This window comes from Phoca vitulina, unplaced genomic scaffold (assembly GCF_004348235.1).
Source record: "Phoca vitulina isolate PV1807 unplaced genomic scaffold, GSC_HSeal_1.0 scaffold29, whole genome shotgun sequence".
Classification (NCBI taxonomy): Eukaryota; Metazoa; Chordata; class Mammalia; order Carnivora; family Phocidae; genus Phoca; species Phoca vitulina.
The window spans coordinates 1,301,652-1,318,160 of record NW_022589732.1 but is presented as its reverse complement, the minus strand read 5'-3'; the positions used below and the strand labels follow the sequence as shown (position 1 = coordinate 1,318,160).

At 39.1% G+C, this 16,509-nt stretch overlaps 1 protein-coding gene across 5 annotated transcripts in view; it reads left to right on the top strand.

The window, feature by feature from the left end:
• The window catches only part of FAM13C (family with sequence similarity 13 member C), a 150,606-nt gene that overhangs the window by 28,740 nt on the left and 105,357 nt on the right, over positions 1–16,509 (top strand). The gene's annotated exons all lie outside the window — the stretch shown is intronic.

The following is a 16,509-nucleotide window of genomic DNA, read 5'->3' as shown; positions in this document are numbered from 1 at the left end:
TTTAGAGAGAGAGGGAGTGTGCATGCGTGAGTGGAGGGAGGGACAGAGGGAGAGGGAGGGAGAGAATCTCAAGCAGACTCCCCACTGAGTGCAGAGTCCAACCTGGGGCTTGATCTCATGACCCCGAGACCATGACCAAGAGTCAGACGCTCAACCCACTGAGCCACCCGGGCACCCCAGAAAAAGGATTTTTTTTCTCTAAATCTTCACTTAAATTTGATGTCCCAAGAAACTATGTCATGTTAACAACTCACAATTCAGGTGACATTGTGGAGAACGCGTCCAGTGAGCATGCGGCCCTCTGGCATTTTCGCTCCAGTGTATACCTTGTGGGCTTGCATCCCCCTGACACAGCACCTGATGCCTGCCATTCCTGTCCCTGGGACTTGACTCAAGGGGAGGAAGCACAGTGCAGGCCATGGAGAGCTGGGAGATGCTTTAACTTACAGCGATGTGACCGGATTCATAGAATTGCTTCTGCATGCTTTCTTCATTTATTCTCATCATCATTCACCTGGGGGAATCCTGTCTCCCTTCAGGTTCTCCTTTATCTTAAGCTCTTTGGAAACTAGTTTGGAGCCTAGAGCTGTGGCTTTTGGCTTTGAAATGCCAGATATCTTTTGTGCTCCAAATGCTTTTGAGTTCAGATGTTCTGGGAGTTAGCTCTTCCTTCATTCCAGATAATTGCTGGGTTTCCAAATTAAAAAAAACAAAAAACAAAAAATAAAAAAAAACTTCTTTCAAATTAAAGACTTTCTCAGCATGAGCGGTGTTACAATTAGTATTTGGGACTAATAAAACCTCCTTAGACTTTTCCCAGGTCCGCGTGGGAACTTTTCTTGGGTACCTTTGCTTAGAATATTCAGTTCAGCCCACATGTGTCATCTACTCTTACTGTGTAGAAGGAAGCATGCTTTCTAAATAGAGACCCTCTTTGAAGCAAAAACTCCACATACTCTATTTGTGGTTGAAGAGCCTGATGAAAGACTTAAACAGTCCTAATCACTGTTGATTGGGAAATTAGACACAGAGATTGGGCAGCATTTGGTAAGACAAGACTCAGTTTCTAAATTGGTCCTGCTTTGTGCTAACGTTGTAGATGGAGATCTTTGAAGAGGGAGCTAATATTTTGCACATTGGTGGGACCCCCCCCCCCATTACTGAGGGGACGTAATCTCAAAGACTTGGCATCTTTTAACTACAGTATGGTTAAAATGGATGAAAAGCCATAATGCAATTGAATGTTAGGCATTCATAAGATACCACTATTTTTGATATGTCTCTTCTCTTTAGATATCTTAGAATAATTTTCCTGTCAGGATTTACTTCTTGCTGCTGTTAATTTTTTTTTTTAATTTGAGATAGTATAGTACATAGTATTCCATTTTCACTTCAGTTTATTTTAATTCCAATTATAAAATGCTTTTTAAAATAGGTTTCTGTGAAATTAAAGTCCATCTAGACATTTCTGGTTTCTGAGATAATATTACTTCCCTTCCTCTTTCCACTGCCTTCTGCAACCTCCCTCAAAAGAAAAACCAAAAACCGAAACCCAAACCATATGTTTTAAAGAGGGGGGCAGGGATCTGATACTTCCACCACTTATTTTTTTTCAAAGATTTTATTTTTAAGTAATCCCTACACCCAACATGGGGCTTGAACTCCCAACCCTGAGATCAAGAGTCACATGCTCTTCCAACTGAGCCAGCTAGGTGCACCTTGCACCAAGTCTTTAAAAGGAGAATGTTGGAATGACATGATTCTCCTTTGTGTTAGCTATTCCATATTTTGTGAGAACAATTAGACTTTCTTAATGGTCCTCAATGATTGGCTCAACAGAGTGAAAGACACATGTCCCTTGTTAACACAGGAACATGTTTGGAGCCCAGTGTGGAAAGCCGTGTAACCCCCTTGTCTAATGCTGTGTTTTATTCAGCACTTGGATGCAGTTCAGCGTTCTATAGGAAGTTCTAAAGCTTTCATTGGTTCAGAACTTGTAAGAAAAAGTGTGGGTTAAATTTTATGACCATCTTCTATGAAAACTTGTTAGATGTAATAATGTAGACAGAAGAAACACTTAAGACTCTGCCTCTTTCCAAGTACTTAGATGCCCTCATTTAAGAAACATACTTGATAAGTTATGCTAAAGGATGGGAAAGCAGTCTGAAAAGTTTACATACTGCAAATGCAAGCTGCTGTTAGTATTTGGCAGGCTCTTATTTATTCAGTAAAACAGCTGTTCAAGGCCCTTCCTGGGGCTAAACTCTCTTAGCCTCATTCCACTTAGAGAAATGAGCGTGCAAGCAATGAGAAACTGGTATTTCAGTAAAAATATTTTGTGGTTCCTATTTGCCAGGAATTCAACTGGCATTTCCCTTAAATTAGTCCCAATCGTTAGGTTTCCCAAATCCACCAACAACTGCTCCTCAGCATTAAGCACTGGTACTCACTGGACGTGTTATGACTGACTGAATGAATGAACAAATATTTTATACAGTGCTGAGGCACAGCAAGAGAGTGAAAGAAATGCAAGACACAGACATTCTCACTTGGGGTACTTACATTTTAACTTGGAGACATAAGCCAAGCACACAGATTCTGCATATACTGCAAAGCAAGGCTATACAGGATTAAACACCAAGGGGATTGAAAGGAGAGTCCAGAAGGAGAGAGGCAGGACTGTTTGATATGGCCTCAAGCATCAGAGGAGATGGGATTTGAAAGGGACCACTGAGGACCCATGGGATGTGGTTTGGACTATATGTTTATGAACCCCCAAAATTCATATATTGAAATCCTGATCCCCAATGGCATTTGGAGATGGGGCTTTTGGAGATGGATTTGTGCCCTTGTAAGAAATAGAGACAATGAAAGTGCTTACTTCTTCTCTCTCTCTGGCATCTGAGGATACAGCAAGAAGGCAACTATCTGCAAACCAGGAAGAAAGCTCTCACCAGGAACCGAATTGGCTGGCTCCTTGATCTTGGACTTCCAGCCTCCAGAACCGTGAGGAATAAATTTCTGCTGTTTAAGCCACCCAGTCTATGGTATTTGTGTTATATAGCACCCTGAATTGCCTAAGACAGGAGAGAAATAAGATGGGATATAAATCAGGCATCCCTGGAATGAAGAAACTGCTTTGAGAGAGTAAAGGGTGTGAATTGAGGAAAGGTCCAGGTACCAAAGATCTCTTTACAAGATATTTCACATCTTGTGGTGCTCTCAGGCTTATTGATTTGATTATCCATTATTATTATAGAAGGTAAGAAATAGGGACAAATCTGCATTGACTTAGCAAAAACCTAGAAATTATTGTCTCCTTCCTACCTCCCATCCCTCCCTTCCTCCTTCCCTCCCTCCCCCCCCCTTTCTTTCTTATGCTGTTTTCTGGAGTGTTGATCTGTTTTGCTTGCCAATGTAGTCCCACAGCCAGAACTATCGCTGGCAGTGTATAAAGTATTCAGTAAATACTTGAATAAGTAGCCACTATGGAGCCACAGAATTTATGAATAACTAGAATCAGAAGCCCCCCCCCCCCTTTGCCCACCTGCTCACTGAGTTGGAACTTTCTGAGTTTGAGGATCCCTAATTCTCCTTGTGCCTGACATTAGTGGAGAAGCTTGAGGGGCTGGGGTAATTTTTGTGATGGTAATTTTGGATTTTTCTCCTGACTGCTTTGGGAGTAGAAGAATAATTTGACTCTTGCTAAACTAGATAAAATGAACAAGGAGCTTGTGAAATGAAACATTGAGGAATATTTAAAAGCAAAGAATAGCAGACATAGTTTAATAATTTCAGAAAACAACATGGTAGAGATTCCATATCAGCAGACTGTTCACTTTTTCAGTACAAAGGAGAATAAAAGGTGGTTTTTCCTAGGATGGTAATATACTATAGTAATTAGAGGCATTTAAAGGAGTTTATATCTCAACTCAGAGGGAGATGACCTAAAATATACATAAATATTTAATTTACATTAAAATCATAGAAATTGGCCCTTCTGATTCCTCAGATTATAGTAATCTTTAAAAAAATAAAGAATAAAGTCTTTTGAAATAAGTCACTAGCTTCTGTAATGGGCTGGAGAGGCCATGTGGCCCAGAAGGGAATAGAGACTTGATGAACGTGCCATCTGCTTTTCCTTCTTGCCCATGCACTGTGACTATGACCACCTCCCAGCAGGAAGGCTTCATTTCGTGTTGTTGCCATATCTGCAGGTCTGATTCACTGCTCCAGTTGACCCTTTTGGTCATAATTATTAATTATTTGCTGATGAAACTGTATCCTTATTAAAATTTAACATAAATAGACTGTAAGAAACAGTGGCCCCTATTTTAAAGATCATTATTTAAAACATCTTCGGGGCACCTGGGTGGCTCAGTTGGTTAAGCATAGGACTCTTGGGTTTGGCTCAGGTCATGATCTTAGGGTCCTGGGATTGAGCCCTTCGTGGAGCCCCTGCATCCATCTCTGCACTCAGTGGGGAGTCTGCTCCAGGATTCTCTCTCTCCTTCCCCCTCTGCCCCTCCCCCCACTTGCACATACACTCTCTCTCTCTCTAAAATAAAAATAAAATAAATCTTAAAAAATATATAAAAAACAAAGCATCTTCAGACAGAAGTCATATGGTTGAGTGCATGTTTATCAACATTAAATATTTCTTTTATTGCTTTATCTTGCTTTTCCACATGCAGTTAAAATCGTTTAGCATTCCATTAAAATAAGACATAAGTAGGGTCAGACAATAAGCTTCCTTTTCTCTGTGTTTTCGTTCCATATCTCTTTCTTGGACTTTGCAGTCTCCTATTCATTTGTCTGCCTCTTAAATGTTTTTAAAATCAAGTCTTATTTTAGATTATAAAAGCTGTACATACCCATTAAACAATTCAAGCAATAGAATAGTTTATAAATTAACATGTCCCACAAAAAATACGCAAGTACACAATCACTCTCACACACACACACACACACACGATCTTCCCCTCTACTCTCCACATGAGCCCTTACTGCATATACCATTTTGCAGTTTGATTTTTTTTTAAAAAAGATTTATTCATTTATTTGAGTGAGAGAGAGAAAGAGAGAGAGCATGCATGAGTGTGGGTGGGTGCAGAGGGAGAGAGAGAATCCTCAAGCAGACTCCCCGCTGATCAAAGAGCCCCATGTGAGGCTGGATCCCAGGACCCTGAGATCATGACCTGAGCCAAAACCAAGAGCCAGCCACTCAACTGACTGCACCACCCCGGCGCCCCTGCATCTTGATTTTTCACTTAGCAATGTATCATCAATCCCATAAATATTGGTATCTCTCAGCATTCTCTTTTCTCTTGCTGCACGTACTGAATGGTCTCACACCACTTTTAATTTCAGCCACCTTCATGCTCATTCCCAAATATATCTTCCCAGCCCTGATGTGTCTCTGTCACTCCAGCCCATCTATCTGCCATTGCCTCATGGGCACTGATACGCAGCTCTCCCTGAATGCTTTTTCTCTTCCTGTCTCCCTCTCAAGGGGCAGTGTATTTTTCATCTCATTTTCCAAGTCCAGATGTGGCATCATCTTCAGCCTTTCCTATTTCTCCTTCAGCCACATTGTGCTGGTCACCAGTTGTTTCTACCTCTTTAATATCTTTTAGATCAGTTTTTCTTCATTCTGACGACCACTTCTGTGATGCCCGGTCAGCATCTGTCTTGCTTGGGTGCTCTAATGGTCTGACTGCTCTCCCTTCTTCCACTGTCCCTTCTCACCTCCTAATCCACCTGCCTGACAGGCCTCAGATGATCTTTCTGCAGTGCCAATTGGAACATGTCTTAATATTCAGTGACTCACCAATGCCTTTAGAATAAAGCCAAAACTCCTCAAGACTTACAGGGTTCACCTGGGGCGCCTGGGTGGCTCAGTCATTGGGTGTCTGCCTTCGGCTCGGGTCGTGGTCCCGGGGTCCTGGGATTGAGCCCCACATTGGGCTCCCTGCTCAGTGGGGGGCCTGCTTCTCCCTCTCCCACTCCCCCTGCTTGTGTTCCCTCTCTTGCTGTGTCTCTCTCTGTCAAATAAATAAAATCTTAAAAAAAAAAGACTTACAGGGTTCATCTGAGCTGGCCTCTGCTTGGGTCTTGCCTCCCTCATTGGTCACCATTCGCATCTGTTTGATTCTAACCCCAAACAGAGTCTCTCACGCTGAGTTCCTTGAACATGCCATGCTCTCCCTTAACATGTTTGCCGTGGTACCTTCTGTCTCTCTATCTCCCTGTTTCATCCTTTAGGCTACTTCATTGACACTTCTTTCACGAACTGGGTTTGGTGTCATTCCTATGTTCCCAGAGCATCTCACACTTACTTACCTTTATCCTATTGTACCATTGATCATACTATACTGTCATTACCTGTGTATGGTTTATGTCACCTCCCACCCCCCACTAGCACCACCACCACTGGTGACTCCACTATGAGCTCCCTGAGGGCAGGAATAGGGAGAGCACAGAATGTAGCACCTGACAGGAACTGCATATTTGAATGATGAATGAACACAGGAGCCCAGGAAGCCCATAAATCTGACGGGGTAGTTTGTTCCTCAATCCTAGGAGTTATGATGGTCAAGTCAGAAGCTTCACATGCCTTGAGGGATCAGGCTGGCTCAGGTCAGGGTAAACACCTTTCAGGGCCTGGATGTGGCAATTCGAAATATCAGTGCTATTAAGGAGTAAAGCAAAGTGTTCATGAGCAGAATCTGTTAGTCTTCTGCTTTCCTTAGAACTTCATCCTGTCTGGATCCTTCTTTAGACTCAGAGTGAGCAGGAGAGGTGGAGGCTTGTATAAGGACTAACTCCTCAGTGGGGCAGAAGCAGAAATGTGAGGGCTGTCAGAGGGAGGTACTTAGATTTGGGGAAGTCACAACACTTATGGTGGCTAATCTTGCCTCTCGAACAACTGATTAATCCTGCCACTCCACTCTTGCCTCCAGCCCTCAGTCTGTATAAGTTCATTAAAGGAAGACCTTCATTTCTTTATGAATCTTTCTCACTTCAGAGTCCCTGTGTCCTTTATTCACATGCTGCAGAGAAGAAAAAATAGATACCATTGAGAACCCTAATGCCTTATGACTCTCTTTTATACTTTATTGTTGCTTTATTGATTTTACATTTGAATGCCACCCACACCAGCTGTTACATTTTGTTAAATGTGACTGTGGTTATGCTGATTTGCATGGAATACTTCTCAGCTTTATAAAGATAGTTAATTTGTATATTGGGACTCACAAAATGGAGGCCTTCCTGGGGGCCCTGCCCATATCACAAGACTATACCTAAGTGAGCCTGTACTTACAAGAAACATCTGTCAAGGAAACCCAGCATACCCCAATCACAGTCCTCCGACTCAGCTTTAGCTAGTTTACCCTAGGAAATAGAACCTCTGCTAGCTTTATAAGAAAATCCTAACCTCCTAGCCAAGCATGCCCTGCTTCCACATTGCCTCTGGTTATGCTCTGTAAAACTCACTGTTGCCCAAATTCCCTTGGGAAGACTGTTCTTGGTAGGCATTTGTATTCCCCCAATCCATGTATTGTTTTTCCTTGAACAAAGGCCATCAAATTCATTACTAAGTTGTTTTAGTTTTGTCATTTGACAGTTTTGGTGACAAGACGGGATCCGAAGACAGCTGCTGAAGATTCTGGGGATGGCTCTGAGATGTAGGTGAAGGTACCTAGAGAGCCCTTTTGGTTCACTGCCTCTTCTTCTGCCACTCTCCACTATCTCTGGAAAGCTGCTCTTGGATCGAGCTCTGCATATTTTGCATTGTGAGCTCTTTGAGTTTGTTCTAATCCTTCCAACTGGAAAATTGGGATGTACAAAATTCTAGAATTTCACAGGGTGGAAACTGGAGTGTGAGAAACTCCAGATTTTCACAGTGAAACTCACAGGTCTCAGGAACTGTGCATAGGCAGCCAGAAACAGTAAGTCTGGTTGAATTAGGGAGGGTTACTTCAAGGGAGAATAATGAGTATCCCTCAATCTAAAGAAAGCAAGATGGCAGCTATTAGGGGACTCACAAAGCCTCAAGGAAAGCCCACGGTGTAAACTACTGGGGGGCTTGGGGAAATAAATCAAGAGAAGAAATTCAGACTTTTTTGACCCATGGCACATCAAAATGTGAGTAAACACAAGTCAGACTATTATAAGCCATCAGGGCTTCCCCCATTATAAAGAGATCTTATGAAAGGAATGATAGATCTATTGCTAATGGGAGTCTCGGAAGCTAAAACTGCAAAATTGGTGGGCACAAGTTGAGCACTTAAAAGCTGTTAGAGTGCTTGCCACCTAACTCTAAGACTCCTGTGCTAGGATAAGTTGGTCATGGAACAGGTTAGAATGACATCAGGTCACATACCAACCTCAAAAAATTTTTCATGTGAGAAGGTACACTGAGAAATATCACAAAATCCTCAACCCAGCTGGACATCCCTCCTAGGTATTAATTTGGCTCCAAGAGATCCAAGGCTTCACTAAAGAAATGGGATCCTAAAGTTTCAAAGAATTAAGCACACCACCTTCTGGCACATCTGCTTATTTTATGTATGAGAAATGTGGTCCCAGAAGCTACAGATATATACAAAAGGCAAAAATCTTACTAAGACAACTTAGAATCACAATGGCAATTGTAGGGAACATTTCAATTAGACAAGATTGTTCATTTAAGAAGTGCACTTGAAAGTAAGGTGTTAAAAGTTCAGAAATAGCTGAAGTAAAACCAATGAATGACCAAAGTAGTAATTAATAAAAGATTATGGTGCACACACCAAAAAGACAGTTCTCAAACTGGGAGCACTCACACCTAAACATGGAATGAGGCTCAGGGGTATATTGTTGTAAAGCAAATTATATAGTGGGAAGGCATTCATTGTTTATTTTTTCACAATGATTGTTATAATATTAGAAGTTTATTTTTTAAAAAAGATTTGTTTATTTATTTGAGAGAGAGCGCGAGAGTGGATGCACAAGTGGGGGGAGGGGCGGAGGGAAAGGGGTGCAGAGAATCTCAAGCTGACTTCCTGCTGAGCACAGAGCCCAAAGCCAGGACACTGAGATCATGATCTGAGCTGAAACCAAGAGTCGGCTGCTTAACTGACTAAGCCACCCAGGGGCCCCTGATGTTAGAAATTTTTTAAATTACAGGGAACTGGTTAGTGGTTACATCACAACAATTTTGGAAAACAGTTTAAGTTTTGTTTTTGATTTCCAGAGACATAAGCAAGAAATGACTCAGGTCAAGTTAGTCTTGCAAAATAAGCTAAATTAAGCTTTGCCTTTATGGCTAAACTGGTTTTGTCTGCTTAGGGAATTTTCGAGGCATTTGTTTTTGATTTGATTTTATTTTTTTAAAGATTTTATTTATTTATTTGACAGAGAGAGACACAATGAGAGAGGGAGCACAGCAGGGGGAGTAGAAGAGGGAGAAGCAGGCTTCCCGCAGAGCAGGGAGCCCGATGCGGGGCTCAATCCCAGGACCCTGGGATCACAACCTGAGCCGAAGCCAGACACTTAACGACTGAGCCACCCAGGCGCCCCTGTTTTTGATTTTAACAATTCTCCCCTTTTGGTCATTCTCTCAGCATGCTGAGAGTATGACCAATTAGTATGGCATTATTCTTGGTTACCACCATTGATGTAGTTGGGCCAAAGAATCACATAATTGCTGTTTCCACTGTCAAGTCATCAGGCTGGAGGGTCATGTAGTCACTGTCTTCATCATTTATGTAATTATTGTTGATTTCATCCAGTTGTGTAATTCTAATGGATACCAATAGGTGAGTGAGTGGCTGCTGATAGGTATTTAGAACCCTCAAGAGTATACTAACCTGGAAAGGCTAATATGACTATAAGGAGAACAATAGCCAAGGATTGAGAAATTCCCCAGAGCAGAAATTCCCAGGAGCCAAGATTTAACCAATTAAATAACTCAAATGAATTGTAATCAGATTCAGTTTTAGCTAAGTCAATCTACATATTTTTTGGATCACGTGTAATTGGGTTCCAGTTTTTATCTGAGTTTCTTATATAGGCACAAGATGATGTGTTAGCAAATTCATATCCTCATGATTACTTAGGAAAGGAAGAATATCTGGATGTTTCTTTTCAGGAGGTGGTATTGCCAGTGAGCTTCCACCTAAATTAGACCTCTATATGATGTGAGCAATCAGGCAATTTAATGAGAGGCATTTCTATGAAAACAAAAGGAAAACAAAAGTTAATAATTGGAGCAAATTATAAATTCAGGTTCTGAGTTTGGAGAGCAGCCAGCTGAGAAGATTTCTAGATGTCAGTTTTGAAGTATCTTCAGATAGAGTGAGGGCAAGTACTGGCATTCTGACAGATTTTCCTGGTTTGCAGTTTTAATGTCTCTGGTGAACTTTCTGAGTGGCTCCATTGAACAGGCATGAAGATTGTCCACACATGAGCTGTGGTGATTTCTCTGAAAGTTATATCAAGTTGTCCAGCTTTATCTTTCATGGCCTTGGAAAAGGGGAAGTTTTAGTTGTACAGTGATTCTAAGCCAATAGAATGGGAAAAAGTTAGAAATGTTAGTTTGGAAAGTTCTAGCCAAATATTATAGGAAACTAGAAGAATTCAGGATCCAGTCCAGTTTGCAGGTAGAAAACAATATCTCAAAAACAATTAACAGCACTAGAATCTGATATCCACAAAGATGTCTTACCGAAACATTATTTTTCTTTCTATAATCACTCCTATTTCTATCAAAGATAACCATAATAAGAGTAATTTGTTTGCAGATTAGGTCTAATTTCAATAAACTTGGCCTGATTATTTACATAAGTGCATCAAGAATAGCGATTGACCATATAAACTCTTTTAAATCTGCTTTGCTGGATTGTAATTTAAGAAATCTCAGATTGGACTTTAAAAACCTCTTGAGGCTAGGAAACCAAACCAAGGACTTGTCTAATTGTGTCCTGTTACCTGGAGAACAGATTCTTATTGAACTTAGGCAAATACACACATTGTCAAGAATACTTAATAAGAGTTTCCAAACTCTGGAGAGATCAGGTAGGGAGAAAATGATAAATGTTTCAACCCTTGTTGTAAAGCTATCTATAACTTACAGAAATTTGGTAAAGTATAGCTTCAAAGAAAGGAGGAAAAGGGATCTTTTAAATCTGGAAAACAAATATTAAAGAACAAGCAATATTTTTTTAAAGATTTTATTTATTTATTTTAGAGAGAGAGACAGTGGAGGGAGGGGCAGAGGGAGAGGGAGAGAGAGAATCTCAAGCAGACTCCCCACTGAGCATGGAGCCTGACATGGGCTTGATCCTACAACGCTGAGATCATGACCTGAGCAGAAACCAAGAGTCAAATGCTTAACAGACTGAGCCACCCAGGTGCCCCAGAATCAGCAGTTTTAAATGAAACCATAAAAATTATGATTGTGTTCATCAGGTCATTCAGTCTTGTGTCATTCTTGTTTTGCTTCATCTTGGGTTAGCAGCTTTATGAATCAATCAGTTTTCCATTAGAGTTTTAGAAGTTCTTACTCAGCTTAGTGTTATGATCTTAAAGTCATCAGAAACCTGCATTTTAGGGTACTTCTTAGGGTCTTTTCCATGAATCCCTTTGAAGATGAGGCATTTTTGCAGTGCTAGTACCATACTGTTTTAATTACTACTACTTTGTAATCTTGAAATCTGGGATTGTGATACCTCTAGCTTTGTTCTTCTTTCTTAAGGTTGCTTTTGCTAATTGTGGCCTTTTGTGGCTCCATACAAATTTAGGGCTATTAGCTAGCTCTGTTAAAAATACTATTAGTATTTTGATAGGGATTGCACTGAATCCGTAGATTGCTTTAGGTAGTATGGATAATTTAGCAATATTAGTCTTCCAATCCATGAACATGGTATATCTTTCCATTTGTTTCTGTCATCTTCAATTTCCTTATCAATGTTTTGTAGTTCAGAATATAGGTCTTTCACCTGCTTGGTTAAATTTTTTCCTATGTATTCTATTCTTTTTTGTGCAATTGTAAATAGAATTGTTTTCTTGATTTTTTTCTGCTACTTTATTGTTAATGTATAGAAATACAACAGATTTCTGTATATTAATTTGTATTCTTCAACTTCACTGAATTTATGTATTCAAGTAGTTTTTTGGTGGAATCTTTAGGGTTTTCAATGTATAGTATCATGTCATCTGCAAATAGTGACAGTTTTACTTCTTCTTTACCAGTTTGGATGCCTTTTATTTCTTTTTCTTGTCTGATTGTCGTGGCTAGAACTTCCAGTACTATGTTGTATAAAAGTGGCGAGAGAGGACATCCTTGTCTTGTTTCTGATCCGTTTTTCACCATTGAGTATGACTTTAGTTGTGGGTTTGTTATATTTGTCCTTCATTATGTTGAGATATATTTCCTCTAAACCTACCATATTGAGACTTTTTATTATGAATGGATGTTGAATTTTGTCAAATGCTTTCTTTCCATCTACTAAGATGATCGTATGATTTTTACCCTTCATTTTTTTTATATGGTATGTCATGTTGATATATGAATATTGAATCATCCTTGCACCCCTGGAATAAATCCCATTTGATTGTGGTAAATGATCCTTTTAATGTATTGTTGAATTTGGTTTGCTTATATTTTATTGAGGATTTTTGTATCTATCTCAATAAGGGATATTGGCCAGTAGGTTTTTTTGTTTTGTTTTGTTTTGTTTTTGTAGTGTTTTTGTTTGATTTTGGTATCGGGGTAATGCTGCCCTCATGGGATATATTTGGAAGCTTTCCTTCTTCTATATTTTGGAATAGTTTGAGGAGAGTAGGTATTAACCCTTCTTAAGTATTTGGTAGAGTGCAATGTGAATCTATCTGGTCCTGGATTTTTATTTATTGGGAGGTTGTTTTTTTTTTTTATTACTGACTCAATTTTGGTACTAGTAATTGGTCTGTATAAAGCATGAGTTTTTGAGGAAAGTGAAGAAAGAATTTTAGACCCAGTGGATTCCATCTTTCCCTTTAGATTCCCTAAGATCTCTTAATATGAGGGGCCCTCTGTTTTTAATAGCTGTACCCAAACACAGAGAATCACAAATCCCTACCCTCTTTTGAATAGAATAGTGTAACTTACCAAGGAGTTTCAGTAAACCAAATCCAGGTATGCACAATAAAGTTAGAGAGCTCAAAATGCAAAGAAAACAAAACTCAGATTGAAGAGATACTTACCCTCAAGTTCCAGAGTCAGCAAGAAAGCAGTGAACTCAATGAACTCGGGGTATCAGCACTTGTTTGCTCACTGTCCTTAGAGTCATTGGGGTCTTCTTTGGATTTCCCTTCTGAATCTATGAATTGTCAAAAGTTCATAAATAACAGAAGTAAAAACAATTTATCACTGGAGTAGTAATCAGTAAAAGTTTATTGTGCACACATCAAAAAGATAGTTCACAAACCAGGATCACTCAAACCAAAACATGGGATGGGGTTCAGGGGTATATTATTATAAAGCAGCTTATATAAGTGGGAAGGCAGTGACTGTTTATTGTTCATAGTGATTAGAAAAAATATCAGCATTTTCTTAAATTATAAGGAATTGGTTTTGTCTGCTCAGAAAATTTTCAAGGCTGGCTTCAGTTTATTTTTTATTTTAACAAAAAAATTTTATTTTTGATTTTAACAAATCAAACAGAATGAGACAAATATTTTAATTGTCATGCAGAAGTCACCAGAAGTCTTCAAGATTCCAAAATACCTTCATTGAAAGATTCATTGCAAAAGGCTGATGAAAAATTAAAGACCCAATGATAACCTAAAAACAAAAGACTTCTTAAGACTGACATGTCTCTTTCAACTCCCTTCTATCTTCCTTTTCCTCAGTACTGTATTTTACTAATCCCCTGTCTGAGTTGACTTTCCACTCTGACCATAAACAAAATCCACCAAGTTAGTAGCCTTACAACTGCAATAGCTCCAATGTCAGAAACCTAAAAACCCTGTTTCACCTCCTAGAGGCCCATCATCAACACACTGGCCCAGAAATCAGTGTCTCATTTGTAATCAGTGGGGACACTGGAAAAAATATTTTCCTCAAAGATTTTATTTTTTTTTGTCGAATTCTTCCACACCAACTCAAATGCCCCCATATCTACCCTTGAAGGAGGGCCCCCAAATGGGCTTTTCTTAGAGTTGCCAGGACTTCAAGGAATTCTCCAGTAAACTCTTACCAGTTGCTCTCTTAAACAGCCAAGGGGAAACTAAATTAAAATTAATGGAAAATCTTGCTAAATGCTGGTAGATACCAGAACTACACTCTCTAAACCCCACTCTCTTTGGAGCCTGCAGATGGGATCTTGGGAAAACAGGCAGAAACTGGTGAAGGCTAAAAATTCTTACTGGAGTCAGTTCTCCTAGACTTTTTTAGTGCCTGGTTGAGAGAGGAAAGTGAGATTTCATGTTATCCCTTCCCTACTAAATTCAGACTTTTATGAATTTGGCTTTGAGGTCCCCATTGGTTGTAGATCCTTTCTCTCCCAGGGACAACTATTGCCTTCGTGTTTGTGTTGTTTTGTGTCCTAAGAACTTGACTTGGTTTTCTGCCTGCCGGGGGCATACAGGTTTCAAGAATCAGGGCACCCAAAATATGGCCAGACAGAAATGTGGGTTGCAAATCCACTTCAGCTGGGGTCCTACTGACTATTGCCCACTCTCAGGGGAATTGTCTGTCTTTCTTACTTTTGGCAATTTTTGGAATGGCTCTGGATACTGGGAAGCTAGTATCTTTGAGTTGTTTAATACTGCCAAGAATGTTTACTGTTTGCCCCAGCTGAAACTTGACAAGATATTTGCAAGGATTTCTAAATAGCTTTATGGCCAGCTGGTATTCAGAGCCTGATAGGAACTTTTTTTTTTTTAAGGTCTTCTCTTCTAAGCTAAATGTACCCAGAAGGAAAGAAAAACAAAGGCAAACTTTATCCAAGGACAAAGCTCTAAATCTAGAACATAGGAATCTTTTGATTTCTGTCTTATTTGAAGATCTTCTCTCTGATCTAAAGAAGCAAATAGATAATGTAGTTGGATGGGTGGGTCAACCTCCTTGATGTCATTCAGATTGCAACCTAATTCTTTGAGGAATTAAAAACAAGTGTACTTGTCTTATAAATTGAGTCTTCACAAGAACATAAGTGAATCTCTGGGAGCAATTCACCCACTTTTCCTTTTTTAAAACCAATCCCCAACTTCCTTTATTCATCTCAGAAGGTTGTAGGTATTATAAACTTCTGGATTTAGGAAACAAAAGTCTTTGGAGAAACTTGGATTCTTTTTCTGTGCCTTTGAGATGTAAATGTTCTACCTGTTCTTCACTAGGAACTCTTATCTATGGAAGCCATCTCTCTGAAATGCAAGCTTTAGGTAGGTAATTTCTATCAGAAGGGAAAAAGAGGAAAGGCTATTTGGAGCCTAGGCGTATGAAAAATCTTAAAAGTCTTTTCCACAAACATAAAAATGTGTAAGCCATCTGAGCAGGTAATCTAACTTATTCTATCTGCCAGAAACCAATTTGGATCCAACTCTTCTTTTAGAGGCTACTGAGTTTTATATTATTTTACCTGTCCTGTGGCTAAAATTTGAAATTAAAGCTATAAGATCTCTCTTTACAACTATCTGTATGTTTATGTATGTCTGTATATTATAAATGTGTGATTTTTTTTCCTATCTTTGGATGGTATTGCCAAAATTAATTTGTACAGTTATATTTATACATAAACATGTCAAATATGCTCACAGAAATATAGAAAGTAACCCAAATGTTTCTCATTTGTTTTAATCTAAAATAATCTTGGTAAATAAACATTAACTTAAGTTTGTTGCTTTAATCAAAACTGGCACGTCTTTAGAGCTATCAATATTAAATATAAGCAGATCTATAATTCTACCTAGGTTTATTAAAAGTGAAAGAAGCTCATGTTATCTGTTACAGAGATAGAGAACAAACTGAGGGTTGATGGAGGGAGGTGGGTGGGGGATGGGCTAGATAGGTGGTGAGTATTAAGGAGGACCCTTGTTGTGATGAGCACTGGGTGTTGTATGTAGTCGTGATGAGCACTGGGTGTTGTATGTAAGTGAATCACTGAATTTTACTCCAGAAACCAATACTGCACTGTATGTTAAGTAGCAAAATTTAAATTTAAAAAAGGACAATTTCATGAATAAATAAACAGCAAATCATCTTTTCATGAGTAATCTAAACATAATTGTTAGGAACAAGTAAATTAAATAGAGGTAAGATAAAAGTTTATAAATGAACTTTCCAACAATAATTATGCTTTTTTGTATATCTACTTAAAAGTAGTTTTCAAAATCTTTTTGGTAACTTGAAACCTTACTATTATACTGAGATAAGTTAAATGGGATAATATCTAGATCATTTCCAAGGAATATAAAATACTGAAACATTAACTACTGAGCATAGGTTATCTTCTTTTGACTTACTTTTACAGAAGAACTAAG